The sequence below is a fragment of the Conger conger genome, chromosome 4 (assembly GCF_963514075.1).
Source record: "Conger conger chromosome 4, fConCon1.1, whole genome shotgun sequence".
In the NCBI taxonomy this organism is placed as follows: domain Eukaryota; kingdom Metazoa; phylum Chordata; class Actinopteri; order Anguilliformes; family Congridae; genus Conger; species Conger conger.
Genome location: NC_083763.1, coordinates 74207164 through 74224986, shown reverse-complemented (window position 1 = coordinate 74224986; position 17823 = coordinate 74207164). Strand labels below are relative to the sequence as shown.

The following is a 17823-nucleotide window of genomic DNA, read 5'->3' as shown; positions in this document are numbered from 1 at the left end:
GAACAAGGTCGCAGGGGGGCTGGAGCCCATCCCAGCATACATTGGGCGAAAGGCAGGAATACACCCTGGACAGGTCGCCAGTCCATCGCAAGGCACACACACCATACACTCACACATTCATACCCACAGGCAATTTAGACTCTCCAATCAGCCTAACCTGCATGTCTTTTGACTGTGGGAGGAAACCGGAGTACCCGGAGGAAACCCACACAAACACGGGGAGAACATGCAAACTCCGCACAGATTCGAGGGATTCGAACCCAGGACCTCCTTGCTGTGAGACAGCAGTGCTACCCACTGCACCATCCGTGCTGCCGAGCTTAATTGTCCCTGACATAAATTTAAGTCTGTAAAAAAATGTCAGTTACTGTCTAAAAGAAAGAGACGCTCTCCTTCCCTCTCTCTCCCACGCCCCCATCCCTGCAGTGAAGGGACCTGCCTGATCACTGTGCAGCACCATGAAAATCCGCCGTAATCGAGTTTACAGCCTCGTGCAGACGCTGAGACACCATCATCACCCCTGTCTAGACCGCAGGACCGCCAGGCGTGGAAACTCGGCCCAGGGGAAAGCGATTCGGAGACGGAGCGGGGAGCGGCCCCGGGCTTTCTCTACAGAGACAGCGATTCATTCACACGAGCGGCCATTTTACACGGGGCCCGGCCGCTTCACCTTCTGAAGAAGAGCATTTATTTGTTTCTTCTCCATTCAGAGTCGGCGTTCTAGAACTTTCGCGTGATTGTGACATTGTGATTGTGACATCAGCATCAGAACGTTCGGCTGAGAGCATTCTAATCACGTACAGCATCAGCGATCTCCCACCTTAAAGCAGCAATCATCAAATCGGGTAATTGGCCGAACAATTTGCGCTACTGATGGGCAAGACTGTCTTCACATCTGACTCCCCGGTAAAGGAAGGATTGAAAACCAGCAGGACCGTGCTTTGATGATTCCTGCCTTAAAGAGTTCATGTACAGTAACACCTGTTTCAGGCACCGCCATCTATTTCTCAAACAACTCTGAGGTGGATACAACCAGAACAATGCACACACACACACACGCATGCACGCACGCACGCACGCACGCACGCACACATACAGACACACATACACACACACGCTCATGCATGTACACGCACACGGACACACACACACACACATGCAATTGCGCACACACACATGAATGCACACTTACACACACACACGCTTATATATAAAAAATAAGGAAGTGAATGCCAAAGAAATGTGAAAAGTCAGTCCTGAATGCTGAAATTATCCCACTTGAAAAGCAGCAGCCGAAGAGTCCATTGTGCTCCAGGTCAACACTGAGATTGTTGCCTTTCTGCGCATGATAACGGAGCCTCTTCACAGTCCATGTAAAGGAAGATATATAAATAAATAAAATACACAATGCAGAATTGCTTCTTCTGTCCCCTTTGTGACCGGAACGAGAGGCGTCTCCGGGGAAACCAAGGTCAATCTTTAGCCACCTTTCATTACATTTCGAGTGAGTACACAACCTTGGTGAAGACAGGGAAACGCAGTTCCCGGGGTGCCTCTTCAATCACGTTTATAACCACGACGACAGAAAGGAAGCCGCCAGGAGAGCACCGTGGGGTGAAGCGTAAACATTCAGCGGGAACGCCGTACTATCTCGGAGAAAAACCCAAAACAAACTGTCGCAAACCGTCCTTAGCCTTCTCACGCACCCCCAAATTGAGCTGTGAATATCATTCAGTCTGGAGGGTCTAAAGTGGGATGTGTCTGGGGTCCGTCGCGCCGGTCCGAGTACGTAGCGTAGACTCTCCGCCTCTCAGACACACCTGGTCCGCAGGTAAACGTAAGGCTGTGCGCTACAGCGAGGCGGCTCAATTGCCAGCTTCCCGTCAAATGTTGGAAAGCACATGTCGGAGCGAAGGGGGCTGTCAGCACGGAGAAGCGGTGATGGTGAACGATTGAATTTCGCCCAAGTGCGTAGTATCCCTAAAGGACTCTTATAAACTCCTAAAAACTCTTATAAACGCTTATGAACTCAGTTGAAGTGATCACTGCCCCCCCCCACCCAAGTAGAGTCTGTGGTGAAGTGTGTTGTGATTCAAATGGTGCAAAAATGACGAAGGGAAGTTAGGTGGGGATGTATGAATAAGTGAGTTTACATGACAGTTATTTATCCATCCATCCATCCATTATCTGAACCCGCTTATCCTGATCAGGGTCGCAGGGGGGCTGGAGCCTATCCCAGCATACATCGGGCGAAAGGCAGGAATACACCCTGGACAGGTCGCCAGTCTATCGCAGGGCACACACACCATTCACTCACACACTCATACCTACGGGCAATTTAGACTCTCCAATCAGCCTAACGTGCATGTCTTTGGACTGTGGGAGGAAACCGGAGTACCCGGAGGAAACCCACGCAGACACGGGGAGAACATGCAAACTCCGCACAGAGGGGCCCCGGCCGACGGGGATTCGAACCCAGGACCTCCTTGCTGTGAGGCGGCAGTGCTACCCACTGCACCATCCGTGCCGCCCACAGTTATTTATTTATTTATTAATTTATTTTGTATTTAATTAAACACATTTAATACATACATACAAGTATTCGGTCAGTGGTACAATTTCTGGTCTTTTGGCTCTGTACACTCACTCAATTTAAGGCAGGAAAAGTGCTTAGAAAGGTAAAAATGCTTGTTCCCAGAGCCAGAAACATGTAATTAATTTGTACCTTTTTTGCTTAGAAAGCATACTAATTTGTACTTAATGTACTTTCAGGGTACATTTTGGACATTTGAGCCTTGCAGAACAAAAATGTACCTCCACTGTCACTTTATTTCCGAGAGTCTACTCCAGCAGAACATTTATTTTTATTTCTCAGCCTCGTAATGACTTCACGTCACTTGTCTGGCACAAGTCTGGTCCTCATGTTGACAAACGCCAATAACAGACTCCAAAGGCAATCAAAAGCCTAGAATCAAGACTATATACAGAAAGCTTCATTATACCTGTGCCAAGGAACATACTGAATACACCCGTCTCATCAGAAACAGCTGAGAAGCCAACTGTCCAATTACTTTTGGTCCCCTAGAATGGGTGGACTATGTATAAAAGGGATGTTAGTCCTTTATGGATGCCTAGTACAGCAAATACCCTCAGATTACAGCTGAGAGTCAATCCTCTTGAGTACAAAGCCAAAAGAACAGACATTGTACAACTGTCCAGACACTTATGCACTGTACATAAATAGTTCCACACTTTTTGCTTCATTCTATGCAGAGGGAGGACTTGGTGAGATGAATATCCCTTTTAAGAAAGGGCCATGAGACCAATTATTTTTCTCCTGTTAGCTGATATTGGGAGTTATCGACGAGCAAACAAATTACCAAAATAGAAAGATTTTCCGTTGACGAGTACCACTTGCCAGATAACTATTTTAGAAGCTTCCATTGCAAGCCAGCCAGAAGAAAAAAACATGGCTGCAAACCAAGTCATCTCACTACACAAACTGTACAACAAAATATAATATGCTACCCACCAATTATGTCTATCCATATATAATTAATTTGTACCCTTTTTCCTCGGAAAGTATACTCATTTGTACCCAAAGATAACTTTTAGACATTTGGTCCTTGAAGAACAAAAATGTATCGCCACTGTCACTTTATTTCCGAGAGCCTCTTTCAGCAGAAAGTATTTGGAGAGCACTTCCCACCAGCCTTCAGAGACGTGGAGAATTTAAACAGAATAAAAAAAAAGAAGCTTTTGCAAAGGACCTCAACATGTAAATTGAGGATGCTGCCACCGTAAATAAATGTTTGAATATGCAAAACAGATGTCTGGAGTCTCTCTCCTTGCCGGGAGTTTTTTTAATTTTTTTAAAGTGCCCTCAGACTGTTTGCTCAGAAGCGGACGCAGGTGGCACAGGTAATTGTGGCTGGCTCTCTGTTATACCTGGTGTGTTTACTCTCCTGCCATCTGGGCTTCCTGCTTGACATCGCCTGAGACGACTCCCCGGCCTACAACACCTCCGCCCACTGGAGACACGTCCGACAACAGCTCCGCTATTTATACACGGTTTTTTTTTCTTTTAAACGCGATACGACAGGTGTTGGGGGTACTTTATACACAGTGCGACAGCCGTTTGAGACCGTGCGATTCTGCTGCAGCCTGTGATGTTTCAAACTTCTTGAGTAACACTGTACAGCGTTTTTCTATTTAGTGTCATTCCTCGGCAAAAAAATTATTAGTGATGCTCAGCAATCCCTGACTCAGGCCAGTACACACGGCATGCATCCATCCATCCATCCATCCATTATCTGAACCCGCTTATCCTGATCAGGGTCGCAGGGGGGCTGGAGCCTATCCCAGCATACATTGGGCGAAAGGCAGGAATACACCCTGGACAGGTCGCCAGTCCATCGCAGGGCACACACACCATTCACTCACACACTCATACCTACGGGCAATTTAGACTCTCCAATCAGCCTAACGTGCATGTCTTTGGACTGTGGGAGGAAACCGGAGTACCCGGAGGAAACCCACGCAGACACGGGGAGAACATGCAAACTCCGCACAGAGAGGCCCCGGCCGACGGGGATTCGAACCCAGGACCTCCTTGCTGTGAGGCGGCAGTGCTACCCACTGCACCATCCGTGCTGCCTACACGGCATGCAGAGACAGTTAAACACACACTCTATGTTTCATTACCCAAACTCATGGGATGCGGCATGTCCTTGTGATATTCTGCACCGATTTGATTGACATACATAGTCATTAATCATTTGTTATTTAATAAGTTGTTATCAACTGATTTTTTTGTGGCTGCACCAGGGGCTTGAAGCACCAAGCATCCAGGTCCCAGTCATGTACCTTAGCCTCTAGGCTATAGGCTGCCCCAGTCATGTACCTTAGCCACTAGGCTACAGGCTACCCCAGTCATGTACCTTAGCCACTAGGCTACAGGCTGCCCCAGTCATGTAGCTCAGCCACTAGGCTACAGGCTGCCCCAGTCATGTACCTTAGCCACTAGGCTACAGGCTGCCCCAGTCATGTACCTTAGCCACTAGGCTACAGGTGCCCCAGTCATGTACCTTAGCCACTAGGCTACAGGTGCCCCAGTCATGTACCTTAGCCACTTGGCTACAGGCTGCCCCAGTGATGTACCTTAGCCACTAGGCTACAGGCTGCCCCAGTCATGTACCTTAACCACTATGCTACAGGTGCCCCAGTCATGTACCTTAACCACTACACTACAGGCTGCCCTAGTCATGTACCTTAACCACTACACTACAGGCTGCCCCAGTCATGTACCTTAGCCACTATGCTACAGGTGCCCCAGTCATGTACCTTAGCCACTAGGCTACAGGCTGCCCTAGTCATGTACCTTAGCCACTTGGCTACAGGCTGCACAAAGTCTGCCCGGTCCTCTCTCTCTGCAGCCTCCGGACCTGAGGACGGTTTGCGTGGAGCTGCCCTCTAAGGATTAGCACGGCTCAATCAACATGCTGTGGGTGTTTCTCATAACGGAGGGAACAGAAGCGTGAGCAGTGCCACCCTCTTCAGAATTAAGTATCGCACGCGAGGGAGGCCTGACACACATTTCTTCAAACCGAGCGCCCGGTGTCCGCACTCGGTGAGCACTTTATTAGGTATTTATACTTATTAAATCTTCTGCTGCTGTAGCCTATCCACTTAGAGGCTTGACGCGTCGTGTGTTCAGAGATGCTCTTCTGCATACCACTGTTGTAATGTGTAGTTATTTGTATCCTGTCGTCTTTGACCAGTCTGGCCATTCTCCTCTGACCTCTCTCATTAACAAGGCGTCTGCAGAACTGCTGCTCACTGGATGTTTTTTTGTTTTTCCCACCGGACATCACATTTTTTCCCTATTCTGATGGCTGACATTACATTAATGAACATTAACTGAAGCTCCTGACCCATATCTGCATGATTTTATGCATTGCACTGCTGCCACACGATTGCCTGAGAGAGACCATGTGACCCAGGTGTTAGGGTAAGACGATGAAGGGGTTTGGTCTTGTTTTTAAGTTTTGTAATTAGATGCTTTCATTAAATAACATCAAAAGTCTCTCTCTCTCCCTCTCTCTCTCTCTCTCTCTCTCTGTCTCTCTGTCTCTCTATGTCTCTCTCTATCTCTCTCTTTATCTCTCTCTGTCTCTCACTCTCTCTGTCTGTCTCTCTCTCTATGTCTCTCACTCTCTCCCTCTCTATGTCTCTCCCACTCTCCCCCCTCTCTCTCTCTTCATGTCTCTCTCTGTTTTTCTCTCTCCCCCTCTCTCCCTCCCTCTCTCTCTGTCTATCACTCTCTCCCACTCTCTCTATGTCTCTCTCCCACTCTCTCACTCTCTCTATGTCTCTCTCTCACTCTCTCACCCTCTCCCTCTCTCTATGTCTTTCTCTCACTCTCTCACCCTCTCTCTCTCTCCCTCTCTCTCTCCCTCTCACTCTCTCACCCACCCTCTCCCTCTCTCTCACCCTCTCCCTCTCTCTATGTCTCTCTCTCACTCTCTCACCCTCTCTCTCTCTCTCTCTCTCACCCTCTCCCTCTCTCTCTCTCTCTCTCTCACTCTCCCACCCTCTCCCTCTCTCTCTCTCTCTCCCCCTCACCCTCTGTCCCTCACTCAGTGCTCGTAATTGAAGGTGCCATTGTGCTCAGACTAATGCTCTGAGGCCCTTTCTTGTAACAGGTAATGGTGGTGCGCGAGGGAGAATGCATCAATCACACGATCGCAAAAAGGCAGCTGAAAGGAGGAGAAGTTAAGAAAGTCATGCGGCGACTGCAAGCACCAACAATACCCTTTGATTACACGCAGGTACGCACCCTTAACATTCACAGCGGGCGGGCGTCATAATGGGGGGAAACCAGTCTGAAGGGCAGTCTTATTAAGTGTTACATTGCGTGACGGGTATGAACACGACTTTCACCCACAAACTCAACCCAAAACCTTCCCGGTCGGTCATGACTGCAGACTCAACTTAACCAGCTGTATCATTATACAGTCACACAGCAGCAGTTACCCAATGTCTGTTTTAACATTACCAACTCAAAGGGATAGGTCACTGTCTGTTTTTCTGGGGTGGGGGGGGTTACATTGGGGGATTATTTAAGTTTTTAATATGCTGATTGGCATGTACAGTTTTGTGTGTAATTAGATATGCGGCCAAATGGCCCATACACATGGACCCTAAAATCTGATTAATGGACAGATGGACAGAGAGCCTGGAGTAGACACACCTTCTTTTTTTGCATATCCACGTTTGTAAGCATATTTAAGGAGGATAGGCTACAGCAGTAGCAGAATATATACACTCACCGAGCACATCATTCTTTAGTACTTACTTTTTTTACTTCTGCTGCTGTAGCCTATCCACTCAGTTATGATGTGTTGTGTGTTCAGAGATGCTCTTCAGCTTACCACTGTTGTAATGTGTGCTTCTTGCGTTACTGTCACCTTCCTGTCAGCTTTGACCAGTCTGGCCATTCTCCTCTGATGTCTCTCAGTAACAAGGCATTTCTGTCTGCAGAACTGCTGCTCACTGTATTTTTTGTTTACTATTCTTTGCAAACTCTAGAGAATAGTGTGTGAAGATCCCAGGAGATCAGCAGTTTCTGAGATACTCAGATCACCCTGTCTGCCACCAACAATCATTCCACGGTCAAAGTAATTTAGATAAATTTTTTTCCCCATTGTGTTGGTTGATGTGAACATTAAATGAAGCTCCTGACCTGTATCTACATGAATGCATGCATTGCATTGCTGCCACACAATTGGCTGACTAGCTAATCGCATGAATAAGTAGGCATAATAAAGTAGAAATGTTCCTAATAAAGTGCTTGGTGAGTGTATATATATATATATATATAATGAAATGTAAAGAGAAATCTAAAAGGTTTGAGACAGCTATATTAAAATGCTACAGGCTTTGCAGAGTCTGAATCAATGGACTGGCTCTTTGTGGATGTTTGAGTTCTACTGCACTTCTCCTAATATATGCACTTGAATAGGACTTGTTCAGCGGCGCCTCTTGAATAAATCTTTAAATTAGGAAGTTGAAAAGGCACCAGGGGTATTCTGCACGGTAAAACCCACTGAAAGTCTTCATTTGTAGGAGAAAAAAAAAAACCATTCACTCGAGCTTTGAATTTCAAGTACTTAACGCGGTTTTCCATACCCATTCACTAATAGATTTTTATTTTTTTTTCACCATGATTAAATTCAGGCACTGCCAATTGCTATGACATATTGAACAACACATTGCTGAATATAGTCTGTGATTATGACATTCGTCACTTAGCATGCTACCTAGCTAACGTCAGGCCTCTGATTAAGAACTCGGCAGTTCCGGGCTAGCAGGGTCAATGGAAATTTCGTTGTGGCTGTCTCACGTAACAGTGACATGAGTGAGGAAGCTATTCTTTTGCTATTGTGATAAACCTGGTGTGGGAGGAAGCATTGGTGGGGGGTGGAGAGCAATAATGGACTAATTGTCTCCAGCTGTGGGACGGTGAAACTCTGCATGGGACTCTGGGGGTTAAGAGACAGAGCCTAGGGTTCATTCGGGTGTTGCTGGGGAGCTGAGACCTGTGTGCTATTGCGGATCGGCACACTCTGGGGCGAGGAGCCGTTCGCAAATGATAGTTTTGCCGGCGGTGACGATAGGTGAGTCAGGGGAGCTGTACCAGCGCCAGGAGGGGAGGCTGGTTGCCTCCTTTAGTAAGACGGGGCCGGGGAGATTTAGGAGTGTGTGCATCCGCCTGCTCTCCAGCCCATCGTTCCAGCGTTCGGCCTGCTGCCGTGCGCCAGTGGCCCCGCCGACCCAAGCTATCGTCCCGGGGAGTCGGACGGAGCCACAGCCCAGACCCCGGGGGAGGGTCTCGCCAGCTCGGCGAGCTAAGTCTTTAAATCCTTATTATATTAATCTATGTTTAGTGTGTGTGCTACCTTTCCTACCCTAGTCTGTTTTATGTTACTTACATTTTAAATAATAAGTAAAGATATATATTGGATCATTACCTGGAGTGTGTTGTGTGTTCTCTGGTCTTCCGACAGAGCCCTTTTCGGGCTGGTTTATTACACTATTGTGACATTAGCTGCTTCATCATGCTTTCTCCAATGTCTCCAATATTCATCAATCATGCTTCTAGCGCCCCCTAGCGATCTCAGACTGCCCCTGTTGAGAAGGCCCAAGGTACTTTCCTTCCCTCAGTGATTCCTGCACGGCAGCTGCTGCCTCCATGAGTGCAAAATGGTAAATGTTTGGCATTTATATGGCACCTTTATCCAAAGCGCTGTACAATTGATGCTTCTCATTCACCCATTCATACACACACTCACACACCAACGGCGATTGGCTGCCATGCAAGGCACCGACCAGTTCGTCAGGAGCATTTAGGGGTTAGGTGTCTTGCTCAGGGCCACTTCGACACAGCCAGGGCAGGGGATCGAACCGGCAACCCTCCGACTGCCAGACGACTGCTCTTACTGCCTGAGCCATGTCGCCCCTGTAGTTCTAAACGGCGCTGCCTTACAGACGTCACTGGGGGAAGGGAAGTACCCTGGGTGTTGAGAAATCGTACTCTAGCAGATCGAGCGTTTGAAGATTCACAGGAGTAGGTCACGTGCAAGGGTTACCAAACTGAGAGACGGGAGACCCTGTCTCACTGAAGGAGAAAACACTCTGAGCCTCCGTCGGGATCTGTGGACTCCCTGACTGACACTCCGATGCCCTCCCATCACCGTCCTGTAATGGCGGCTTTTTGGGGTGGTGAAGAGTACACGGGGACAGGGGGGCACTGGGAGGGAAAGCTTATTGGATATTACTCAGCCTGCTTCAGAAACCTGGACATCAAACAAGAATAAATCTGTGTGTGGATAGGTCACATTGGTGGAGCTGCATTATATATATTTCCAGGGGGGAGGCTCAACATCCGAGTTTTGGAAGGGCTGGCAAGTCAGGTAGGTGTCTGAAGGCTATTTCTGTGTGCTAGACAAGATGTGTGTTTAGTTCCACAATGCAGGATAACTGAGTTAGCTGGATGACTCCACAAAGCAGGAATACAGAGATAGCTGGATACCTCTACACAACTGGATAACAGAGTTAGCCGGATAAATCAACAAGGAAGGATTACCGAGTTAGCTGGATAACTATACAAAGTTGGATTACAGAGTTAGCCGGATAATTCCACAAAGCAGGATTAAAGAGTTAGCTGGATAACTCCACAAAGCAGGATAACAGAGTTAGCTTGGTACTTCAACAAAGCAGGGCTATTGAGTTAGCCAGAAAATTATATTTTCTGAAAGACATCATGCTATACCTCCTTAATAAACATGTCATGACAACTTTATAAATACTTTATAAGCCATTCATTAGAAAAGACGTAGCAGTTCTGTAAGATTCTTCGAAGATACTATTTGAAGTAAGTCCAACCCTTTCACCAAAACATTGCATGCATAATTACGAATCAATGATAAAGTTGTTGCATACCATGATCGCGTTATGCTGTGATAACTAATAGGTTAAGCAAGCATGTGGCACAATGTGACCTGGGTTTGAAACTGTTCTATTCAATAAATGTGTCTGGAAAAAGGTGTGAAGGGAGAAAATGTTTGAAAATCAAAGCTTTCTTGAAGGGTTTTATTTTTTTTTGTACAAATTAAGCTTTTCAGTGGGTTTAACTTCAAGCGGGTGTTACTTTCACTCTGAACTATCTCTGGCGCCTTTTGAACTTTCTAATTTAAAGATGTATTCAAGAGGCATCGACGTTCCTGCCCTGTTCAAGCATATATTAGGAGAAGCACAGTAGAAGTCAGACATTCAAGAGCCAGATCTTGGATTCTAACTCTGCTACGTCTAAAGCATTTTAAATATAGCTGTCTCAAACCTTTGACATTTCGCCGTATAATAGATCAAAATTTCATATTTTCCATTTTATGAAAAATACGTTAAATGCAAATGAAAAGGAACACACCTGATAACCTGTTTTAATGTGATACTGACAATTGCTGAGCCTGAATTTAATTAAGGTATTTAATAATAGATGCTAAAATTGGTAAATGTTCCTTGATTTTTGAAAATTGACATTTAGGTGCAGTTTGTTTATGGGTGGACACACGTTTAATATTTCTCTGACTAGAGCATGGAAACTGTGGATGTCATCCTACAGGTTTGAGAGTGTGTCCTCAAAAGGTTTCTATAGAATAACAATGTATATAGATAAGACCAATTCAGTTTTGTTTGAAAACCCACATAGAATTATTTTATTTTATTCTATGACACATTCATTATTATTTGAGGTATTATTACGATCAGAGGTAAGAAATCAGACCAAACTTCAGCTGTGATGTGATTTGAAATGTGCAGTGAACAATGTAATGTTATGTAATAGTGGGGGCGACATGGCTCAGGCAGTAAGAGCAGTCGTCTGGCAGTTGGAGGGTTGCCAGTTCGATCCCCCGCCCGGGCTGTGTTGAAGTGTCCCTGAGCAAGACACCTAACACCCAAATGCTCCTGACGAGCTGGTCGGCGCCTTGCATGGCAGCCGATCGCCGTGTGTGTGTGTGTGTGAATGAGAAGCATCAATTGTACAGCGCTTTGGATAAAGGCGCTATATAAATGCCAACCATTTACCATTTAGTATTCTTCATAATATGAGAGGCCAAGAAGCAGTAGAATATTCTGGTCTGAACCGGATCTACTGTATCGCCATATGATAAATATTCTGGTCTGCAATGGATCAACTGCATCTCTTTTTACCACATCCTGGGCTGGTTTCACGGACACAGATTAGCCTAGTCCTAAACTAAATGAGATTTTTAACGGAGATTCTCGATACAAAAATCTACTGATTAGTCCAGGACAAAGCTTCTTCTGTGTTTGTAAAACCGGGCCCTTATCTGGTTGAAATTAATCTATACTTTTACTGCACACACACAGTCTCACAACCACAGCCAGAGGCATCATTCCCATTGACTGTCATCAGCTATAGGCCAGCGGAGGAGGGGGATTCCTCTATAGCCGGGTTCCCCCCAAAAAGTCTTCCCATCTGGGAGATTTATCTGCACTGTTTGAGGGCATTGCGCAAGAGCCGACAGAGCTATGTACTTTTGGAAATATGCTGCCTTTTAGGGGAGCGTCAGATACATTTTAGAAAAGATTGTGTCCAAATGATGTGTGCTGTGACCGCCATTAAGTCCACATTCAGGACAAAGAGAAATGACGGATTGTTGCACGGCCAAAATAGGGATAAAAAATAGACAGAAAAGGGGGAGCAAAATGGCCAGCAAAATGCGACTGCACAACTGCTGGATTCTGGGAGATTTCTCACCACTGTTTGAGGGCTTTCCTCCACATAAGGGAGTTGTTTATCTCATATGCTATTGGGGGCTTAGGGCTGGTATTCTTTCTGGCCTTCTGTTAGTCTGTGAAGCGGCTTTGGGACAGTCTTCTGTGAAAAGCGCAATACAAATACAATCAAATTGAAAATGAAAATACGGGCACTTAGCAGATACTCTAATCTGGAGGGATTTATGTTGATAAACCTGTAGCTGTCAGGTGTGAATAGAGGCACATACAGCATGCACATGAGTAAAATGCTTTATGTATTGTATTCCAGATAAACGGCATAATCCTTTATGGTTGACAGTAAGGCATTTATTTTTTCTTTGTCGGCTTCTTCAAGAGATGTCAGTCAGCAGTTTTGCTGCTGAAATTTCATCAAGGTGCACGGAAGACGTAGATGAAGAAATCCGCTCTGAAAAATAGCAGATCATTATGAGACAGGTGGAAGTCTATTTAAAGCCAAGCTGCTAATCAGGGTACCGCAGCGTGATTCTGCTTTCTACGCGCATGAAACCAGCGACACAGTCATCAAAGCCGCTAATGAACACACTGGATCTGTTGCTTCGATTTCCGAGCGAGCCGTGTAGCGTGGGATGCTACCGCACACCTGCAGCTCTCCGTGAGCGTAGCGTGTAGCGTTGGGTGGTACCGCACACCTGCAGCTCTCCGTGAGCGTAGCGTGTAGCGTTGGGTGGTACCGCACACCTGCAGCTCTCCGTGAGCGTAGCGTGTAGCGTTGGGTGGTACCGCACACCTGCAGCTCTCCGTGAGCGTAGCGTGTAGCGTTGGGTGGTACCGCACACCTGCAGCTCTCCGTGAGAGTAGCTGTGTAGCGTCGGACGGTACAGCACACCTGCAGCTCTCCGTGCTTGCGGCGTGTGCGTGAAGTGGAAGTCACTGCGTGCCGTCTCTGACAGTACTGCTTATCTCGCGGAGGGTAGACCAGAGTGAAACACGAGTGGAAATCCAATGGACAGAGAATATAGTTTACAAGAAGAATGAGGGAGTGCTCCTCTCCCGAAATCCCCAAGGATGATCTTTTCAAGGATGAGCTATTTCTGACTGTCAGAAATCTGACTGACAAGAAAGGCAATAGTTTCGTCAGGCACTTCTTATAGCACATGGACATCCATACTGACTAATAAATAAGTAAACTACATTTCTGGACACTGATACATCAGGCTCCGGTCCAAAAGATGACTGTCCTGGCCAATTGCTTCGACTGGAAATCACACTGCCAAAAACTCATGATGTCATTTCCATAGCAACAGGGAGCTATGAATGAATGCACAAATGAAAGAATGAATAGCATTTGTTCAGTGAAGATGCGAGTTTTAAAGATACATATAATTCCACACTGGGAATTTTGCCACTTGAAGCGGAGACTGAGATTTTTGGTGCCAAGTGGCACGTTATCAGAAGTTAGTTTAGTTTGAACACTTGTTTAATGAATAACGTGAAGCATAACTTTGTAAACTGGTACTGCACAATCACGTGAGCCATGAATTTATTCATTAATTTAAATCTGTCTCTGCAGCGAATCCCCAAAGAGGAATAACTCTCTATGAGTCAGATACGGAAACGATTCATCCACCCACTACGGAGCTCAGGAATCTGTCCCACAACACACCACCCTAATGACACCTCCACTCTTATGTTCACACTTATGTTTCAATTTGGGCACTCAGCAGACACTCTCATCAGCATGGATTTACATATACAATTAGAAAATAATGTGTTATTTAGCTGTTGATTTTAACCCTTGTGTAGTCTCTTTACATATCCTCCCCTCATCCCAAGGGTAAAAAATGACCCGCCTTCACTAATCTCCTAAAATAAAGCAGCTTCATTGAATTTTAAACTCCAAATCTATTTTGCATGAAGAACCAACCTGTCACTCATCACACACTTTGTAATCAAATTTGAAGTTGAAAAAAGATAATTTAGGGGGTTTTCTCAGCTGTTAAACATAGTGGTGGATCATTTTTGACCCTTAAGACAACACAGGATTAATCAAAGCGACCTTCAGGTGATTAGACTAAGCAGGGGACAATCCCCCCCTGGAGCAATGTGGGGTCAAAGCACCAGCATTTCAACAGCTGTGTGGATGTTATTGTGGCTACACAGGGGCTTTAACCAACAACCTTCTGGGTCTTAATCATTAACTATACCATGGCCACTTGACTACAGGCTGCCCGTATAGGTAAAGAGGTTTTGCAATGAGACTCTGTGACACAACACACATGTTATGCATTTTGTTGTTGATATATGTAGCATTAAAATAGATGAATGATGGCACTTATTTCAAAATCCATTCTGGGGAATAGACTGCGTATGTTGTTTTGCTCCGCCCGAGTTGCTAATAAGACGTGATTGAGCCGCTAATTGAGAACGTATCCCGGCCATATGTTGAGTTGACAAGTATGGGCTGTCGGTTGCGGGGGAAACGGATGCTTTTCTTTGTGTGTTTTTGCGAAAGGTGCAGATGACTCTATCTATTTACAGCCGTTCTCCCCCTGACAGCTGTCCAGACATTCAGTGGTGCGACGTCAGGGAGAAAGCTGCTGAATAAACACCTTTAATTGCAGCAGTCTCCCGGCACAGATATAGCCCACGACAGCACGTTCAACTGAAGTCTGGAGAAGTCCACAACTGCAGGCGGTAGTCAGCTCAATCGGGCCTGTGTAGGGAGTAGGGTTGCCACCTCAGTCCTGTAAAAATCCTGGACACATACGAAGCTGGTAAACTGAGTAAGCCGGACTGTCGATCGCTCTCGAGGGCGCGTGAGCCTGAGGGAATGTGGTGCGCAACTACCTTGTGCTTGGTGCCAATTCCTCTTTCATTACAAAAACAAAGAGTGTAGTTTGTGAAGGTTAATAACTTCTCTGAACACTGGATGCGCTGTCTACATTTCATTAAGCAATGCTAATGTATGCAACACTCGAAAATACTTAGATTCCGGGACATTTCATTTCGTTGTTTTTTCCAGGACAGACAACACAAATCCGGGACAGTCCAGGAGAATCCAGGACGGGTGGCAACTCGAGGAGGGAGGACCAGTTGAAAGCACGGACTGGTCTGCATTGAGAGGACATGGCATGTACGGTGCTCCTGATTCAAACCACACATACAGAATCTGTGAACTTGTGGGGGTGAGGAAAAGAGGCCAAAGAGTCCAGCGGTTTCTGCAGAGCGAAGGGAACCCGGAATAAAACTACGGAGGAGTCTCTCCACCTTCTTGAAATGACTGTTATGAAACGGTTCACTTCGGTCCTGGATGAGCTGGTCCATGCTGTATGGGAACTGGAGTAGTTGGAATTCTTGATTATTACATTACATTACATTAATGGCATTTGGCAGACGCTCTTATCCAGAGCGACGTACAGGTGATTAGACTAAGCAGGAGACAATCCTCCCCTGGAGCAATGCAGGGTTAAGGGCCTTGCTCAAGGGCCCAACGGCTGTGTGGATCTTATTGTGGTTAGACCGGGGATCGAACCACCGACCTTGCGTGTCCCAGTCACGTACCTTAACCACTACACTTGATTAATTATGCACAACAAATACTGCAAGCTAAAAACAATATAATTATTGACATAAGCTTTATTGTGTAAAGTAGAGTGCTTTATTAATGATTCAATGGAATCAACCAAAGTCGAGCGATGGGAGGTCCAAGGGGTAAATGTCCTGCCTTGTGTTCTGTCCACCCATGCACTCAGCCTGGTTTAGTACTTCCGCCTCCTAGCTGAATAACTGTGTTGATTACCAAAAACGAGTTGATTGGAACAATATACCGGGGAAGGACTTTTACTCTCTGCACCTGTATTTTCAGATCATCGGGTACTTCTGAAGATCAGTGGGTGTTTCACTGGGGTAGAGCTGCTTGCATTTGGGCGTTTATCCTGATCGATGTGACAGGCAGGAAATTTCAAAACCTTTTTTTGTTTTTTTTTCGCCCCCCCCTGTGGACTGCCTCGGGACGGTATCAGTTCAGAGCTGTTGAGCGAGGTCGCCGTGTTACTTCATCTGAAAAGTTAAAATAAATGTCGGTCTTTCCTGGCTCTTTCCACTGAAGGCGGTAACAAGCGATTACCTAACCTTTATAGTCCGTGTCTTGTTCCCTCTCTCTGATGGAAACGCGTCCCTTGTTTTTAAAGGGCATTGCGTAAGAGCCGATAAAAAGCTATGTGCTTTTGGAAATATGCTGCCTTTTAGGGGAGCGTCAGATATATTTTCGAAAGGGTTTTGTCCACATGATGTGTGCTGTGACCGCCGTTAAGTCCACATTCAGGACAAAGAGAAACGACGGATCGTTGCACAGCCAAAATAGGGATAAAAAAGACAGAGAAGGGGGAGCAAAATGGCCTGCACAATGCAACGGTGTAACTGCTCGATCCTGAATCCGTTTGCAGTTAGCTTTGAAAGGAATGATGATGTGAACAACAGCCAATTAACTCTATGCACAAGGCCTCGTACAGCTCAAAATAACTGGAATAATCACCCTAATTAAGTATGATCCTGATCTAGTGTTTTTCCTCTCATGCTCAGAGCGACGAAAACAACACCTTGCAAACAACAATCTTCCCTCTCGTCAGCGACGGTGTCTATTAAACACGTCAATAGCCCCAACAATAGATGCCCAGTGAAGCAGGGTTATGGAGTGAGCTGAAAAACTGCAATGAGTAAAAACCATAAACCTCCAAAAATCTGGAAAATGGAACATGAAATTTAAAAAAGGCTGTTTTTACTCTGCGCAGTAACTCAATACAGTTTTGTGAAATACCCCCTAGTTCTGAACAGCAGTGATGGACTCACGCAAGCACACCACATCCCGTGGGATGGAAGAATTACTTGCATCGTGAGTTGAGATTTCACCAGAACACAGTATGTCGTGTCACACGGATCTTTCTGCTCATTCATTATTTCTGAACTACCGACTCATTTGCATATGTGCGTGTGTGCACACAAACTCACACACACAAGCATGCACACACACAGACACATATGTACACACACACACACAATCTCACACACACAGTCCGGATATCCATGACATTACCATAATGTGCATCTCCTACATTAACACTGGTAGTCACAGCAGGTGCTGTACACGTGGATCCTAGAAAAGGTGATAGATGTTACCATGTGTCACCATGAAAACACACACACACACACACACACACTCACACGCACTCACATACACATACACACACATACACACGCACACACATATTCTCTAAAACGTCTTTGTGACAGTCCTCTGTCAAAAGAGCCATACAAATAAAATTCACTTGAATTGAATATTCAGCTTCATTACAGTCAACAGCAAGACAGTACCACTCTGTGAAAGTGGGACAACATTTTAAGACGAAGAACTTAAATAAAAATCTATAAAAATACATTTTCAATCAACACCTCTCTCTCACTGGGTTTTTCCTGCAAACAGTGCCAAGTTGGGCAGTCACG

At 45.8% G+C, this 17823-nt stretch overlaps 1 protein-coding gene across 4 annotated transcripts in view; it reads right to left on the bottom strand.

Annotated features, from left to right (window-relative positions):
* The window catches only part of LOC133126134 (cadherin-18-like), a 275444-nt gene that overhangs the window by 27529 nt on the left and 230092 nt on the right, over window positions 1-17823 (bottom strand). The window lies entirely within an intron of this gene.